Raw genomic sequence first — 5,464 nt, 5'->3', positions numbered from 1 at the left:
CCATGAGGCAACTAAGCCTGCCTGCCACAACCACTGAGCCCTCACATCACAACTAGAGAGACAGACGCCCAGGCACCACAGCAAAGGCCCAGGATGGCCAAAAAAAGAAAAGACAATAGCAAAATCATAGTTTGGCCTATTATGGTCCTACTACACCATGTTCAGCCAAAAACATGTTAACCCTCTTCCCTAAAAAAGATAAAAAGTCTCTTTTTCATCTTTGGGTTATGTTTATTCTTCTAACTTTTCTTTTATTTCACTCACACTCCTCCTTTCATATCAAATAACTTGAGTAAAGAGAAGTAAAGTTAACTACTATTAATACATTATGTGTTAGTAGGGAAATGAGAGAAGGAAGATTTCATATATTTTTTTTATGTACACACAATTATATTTCACACACATTTATGTGTACATATACACAGTTATCCCTGGAGAAGGAACTAGCAACCACTCCAGTATTGTTGCCTGGAGAATCCCATGGACAGAGGAGCCTGGCAAGCTACATACAGTCCATGGTCACAAAGAGTCCAACACGACTGAGCGACTAACACTATACACATTTATATCAAATCGAGGATGAAATATTCATAACCGTTACAATCATTTTTGCTACTGGTCACACAGTTGTGTTTAATAACGGCCTCCTCCCTTTACTTTTTGTTACATTCCCTTTGCCCTGAGCTGTTCTTGACTCCTTCTTGGTGAATAACTCAGATCTTCATCCCTAAAGGGTTTGGGCCATTAATAGTACTGCTTATGGGTTTTTGTTTTCTACTGACTTTAATAATAGGACATAGAATTAATTAGAATACCTCCAAGAATTCTCCTGAGTTTCTTTAACCTCATTGTACAAGCAGGATGACTTGATCATTACAATTAATCACCCCAGCCAGTATAATAAGCTCTTTCTTTATCTGTTGATTCACTGGCCTAAGAACTTCTAAGTGGCCAAATGGCTGTCTCAACTTTAATTAAACTATCTTCATGTCCCAAGCGTTCCTGCTTTGGGAATTAATCACTCTAGACCGGTGGTTCTCACTATGGGGATGATTTGCCTTCCAGACGACATTGGTGATGTCTGGACACATATTTGGTTTCACAAGTGTGGAAGGAGTGCTACTGGCATCTAGTGGGGAGAGGCCAGGGATGTTGCTAAACATCTTATTATGCACAAGACTGTTCCTCACAACAAAGGATTTATTACCCAGTGCAAAATTCCCTATACGGTACATTATAAACCTGTGACTTACCTATTTTTGAACTGAAAGTTTATACCTCTTAATCTCCTTCCCTTACTTCACTCCCATCTCCTCTGGCAACCACCGATTTGTTCCTTGTATCTATGAGTCTGTTTCTGTTTTGTTATGTTTGTTCATTTCTTTTGTTTTTCTAGATTCCACACATAAGTAAAACCATATGGTATTTGTCTATCTCTGTCTAACACTTCATTTAGTGTGATACTTTTAGGCCCATCTATGTTGCTGCAAATGACATTTCTTCTTTCTTTTTAATGACTGAGTAGTATTCCATTGTATATGTACCCCAACTTCTTTATCCATCCATCTGTCGTTGGGCATTTAGGTTGCTTCCATGTCTTGGCTATTGTAAGTAGTGCCACCATGAATATAGGGGTGTGTGTATCTTTTCAAATTACAGCTTTCATCTTTTCCAAATATCTTCCCAGGAGTGGGATTTCTGGATCATAGGGTAACTCTAGTTTTAGTTTTTAAGGGACCTCTATCATGTTTTTCATAGTGTGGCATGCTATTTTCGCTGCACACTATTAGTTAGTCTTAAGTCCAACTCAGATTAAGGAGGATTAAACAGGAAATGAAATACAGTCCATCTCTGGATGGGAGGAGCGGCAAAGTCATATTGTAAAGGATGCAGATATAGGGAAAGGTGGAGAACGGGGGCCACTGGAGGAAATCAACCTACCACAAACATATATAGCCTTTTATAGTCTTTATATGAAAAATCTAGTATCTGATGCCTTTTCAGGTCAGTTTTTCCTGCTTCCTGATTTTGCTAATTTCTTTTTGGCCATGCCCTGAGGCATGTGGGATCTTAGTTCCCCTACCAGGGATCGAACCCACACCCCATGCAGTGGAAGCTCGGAGTCTTAACCACTGGACTGCCAGAGAAGTCCCTTATATATCATTTTAATTTCCTTTTGCAGCCTGATTATCTTTTGCTATACGATGGACATTTTATGTCAAAAAGTATGCATGGTAATACTTTGAGTTTTGTAGTAACAGCCCTTTCCTCCAGTGAAAGGTTACTACCTTAATTCAATTTTCCCCCTAGTAATGCTTCATGTGTAAAAGCAGGTGACTGCCAACAGCATGAACAACAGGGGAAGGTACAACTTCCCTGGGGAAAATGTCTGGCTTCAGAGAACTTCCCTTGGCTTGTCTGTGAAGTAGACCCTGATTTGGGCCAGGAGTCAAATGGTCCTTCCCCAAAAAAGAAGCAAGTGAGGCTATCGTAGGGTGGGCCAATCTACCTTTTGAGACTTCTTTTTCATGATTAACCTTATACTGGCATCATATTAAGCAAAACTAAAAAATTCCCAACTCCCTGTTTTTCAAATGTGTGATTTATTTTCCTGGTGTGATACATTTCTGTCTGCATATGATGCCCATTTACCTCTAACTTCATCTCTTCCAATGGAAATTACCTCAAGACAAAGCTCAAATAATATCCCTTTTCAGGAGTCTTCCCAACCAATGTGCTTTTTTCTCTTCTGTATCCTCTTAGCACTTAATACCCACCCTTTTTTTCCCCTCCAACTAACCCTGAGCATCTTCATTTCACAAAAGTCCCCTATCAACAGTCTTTTTTAAATAGACTTTGTTTTAGAGCAGTTTTAGATGTACACAAAAACTGGGAAGTACAAATTTCCCTTGCCCCCCCAACACGGTTTACCCCATTCTTTGCATCTTAGGTTAGTGTGGTACATTTGTTACAACTGATGAACCAAGACCAATACATCAACATCCATAGTTCACATTGGATTCACTCTGTGTTGTATTCGGGACAAATATACAATAGCATGTGTCCCTCATCACTGTGTACAGAATAGTTTCACTACCCTAAAAATCTGCTGTGCTCTACCTAGTCATTCTTCCTTCCCTACCCCACCCCCAGCCCCACCCTTGACAACTGCTAATTCCAAATAATTGACCAAAAATCCTGGAACTAACAAGCAATTAAAGCAAAGTTGAAGCATACTAGTCATACATGACTAGTTCATACATACTAGTCATGAATAATTGAAATTTGAAATAAAAAAGTTACATGAAGACCAAAAAAAAACCCTAGGTATAAATCTAACAAAATATGTACATGAATCTGTATGAGGAAAGCTACAACCTCTGATGAATGAAAATTAAATAAATGGGCATTCTTTTATTTTTTTGAATTTTAAAAGCCAACTTTCCACGTGTTGAGAATCAGTGACCAGCAGAACACAGGGGAAACCATTCATTCTAGCCTTTGATAGACTTGGGCTGGCTACACAGGACCCACCTTTCAAATCAGAGATTCAGAAACTCCTTCCTTCTCAATGACGGTTAACAAAAAATTCTTCAAAACAAAGGTAGCCCCACAGGTATGCAGTTACAAATGAAAAGCTCAGGGCCCCAACCCCTGTCTGCTGCAGCAAGAAAAGAGGCGCCGAGATAAAATATAAATAAGTGTTTAGTATATGTAAGTCCTAAATATTGCATGGGATGTGCTTGAGTGCGTGCTTAGTCGCTGAGTCGTGTCTGACTGACTCTCTGCGACCCTATTGACTGTAACCCACCAGGCTCCTCTGTCCATGGGATTCTCCAGGCAAGAATAATGGAATGGGTTGCCATTCCCTTCTCCAGAGGATCTTCCTGACCCAAGGATAGAACTCAGGTGGCCTACATTGCAGGGGGATTCTTTACTGTCTGAGCCACCAAGGAAGTCCGCTGTAGAGTCTACCAGTCACAAAATCTGTCCACAGCTCTCTTTACTCAAGTGTGGAAGGTATATTCCTTAGAGGGCTGTTTTGAGGATGAGGTGAACGAAAATGTGAACTGAGGCTTGGTACAAAGTGAGCGCTCAAGCGATTTTGCCTCTCCTACCATCTTGCTGGGGCTTCTCCTTTGCCCTTGGACGTGGGGTATCTCCTTAAAGTCGCTCCAGCGCCTCACAGCCGCAGCTCCAGCTGGGAATACCAGACCACCTGACCTGCCTCCTGAGAAGTCTGTATGTGGGTCAAGAAGCAACAGTTAGAACTGGACATGGAACAACTGGTTCCTAAGTGGGAAAGGAGTACATCAAGGCTGTATATTGTCACCCTGCTTATTTAACTTATATGCAGAGTACATCATGAGAAACACTGGGCTGGAGGAAGCACAAGCTGGAATCAAGATTGCCAGGAGAAATATCAATAACCTCAGATATGCAGATGATGCCACCCTGCTGGCAGAAAGTGAAGACGAACTAAAGAGCCTTTTGATGAAAGTGAAAGAGGAGAGTGAAAAAATTGGCTTAAAACTCAACATGCAGAAAACTAAGATTATAGCATCTGTTCCCATCGCTTCATGGTAAACAGATGGGGAAACAATGGAAATAGTGACAGACTTTATTTTTTTGGGCTCCAAAAGCACTGCAGATGGTGACTGCAGCCATGAAATTAAAAGACGTTTGCTCCTTGGAAGAAAAGTTATGACCAACCTAGATAGTATATTCAAAAGCAGAGACATTACTTTGCCAACAAAGGTCTGTCTAGTCAAAGCTATGGTTTTTCCAGTAGTCATGTACAGATGCGAGAGTTGAATTTTATTAAAGAAAGCCGAGTGCCAAAGAATTGATGCTTTTGAACTGTGGTGTTGGAGAAGACTCTTGAGAGTCCCTTGGACTGCAAGGAGATCCAACCAGTCCATCCTAAAGAAACTCAATCCTGAATATTCATTGGAAGGACTGATGCTAAAGCTGAAGCTCCAATACTTTGGCCACCTGACGGGAAGAACTGACAGGTTTGAAAAGACCCTGAGGCTGGGAAAGATTGAAGGCGGGAGGAGAAGGGAACTACGGAGGATGAGATGGTTGGATGGCTTCACCGACTCAATGGACATGAGTTTGAGTAAACTCCGGGAGTTGGTGAGGGACAGGGAGGCCTGGCGCTGCAGTCCATGGAGTCGCAAAGAGTTGGACACAACTGACCGACTGAACTGAGGAGCGCGCACGCATAATAGGTATCATTCCTTAGAAACACTGTGACTTCGGTCGAACAGTCTACACCAAAGTAGAGTCTCAAGGACTAAGTTTTAAAATTCTACTAACGATTTGGGATAAAGTATTCAAAAAGTGTTGGTACATGTAACTGAACAGAATTAGCACAGCGCCTGCGCAGAGCGGCGGGGGCGGGGAGAGCGGCTGGGGCGGGGAGAGCGCCCGCTTGCGCAGCGCAGGGATTGAACAGCGC

Source organism: Bos grunniens, chromosome 11 (genome assembly GCF_055505025.1).
Source record: "Bos grunniens cultivar Pamir isolate PY7600 chromosome 11, Bosgru_T2T1.0, whole genome shotgun sequence".
NCBI classification, from domain to species: domain Eukaryota; kingdom Metazoa; phylum Chordata; class Mammalia; order Artiodactyla; family Bovidae; genus Bos; species Bos grunniens.
Note: the sequence above shows the minus strand (reverse complement) of the source record.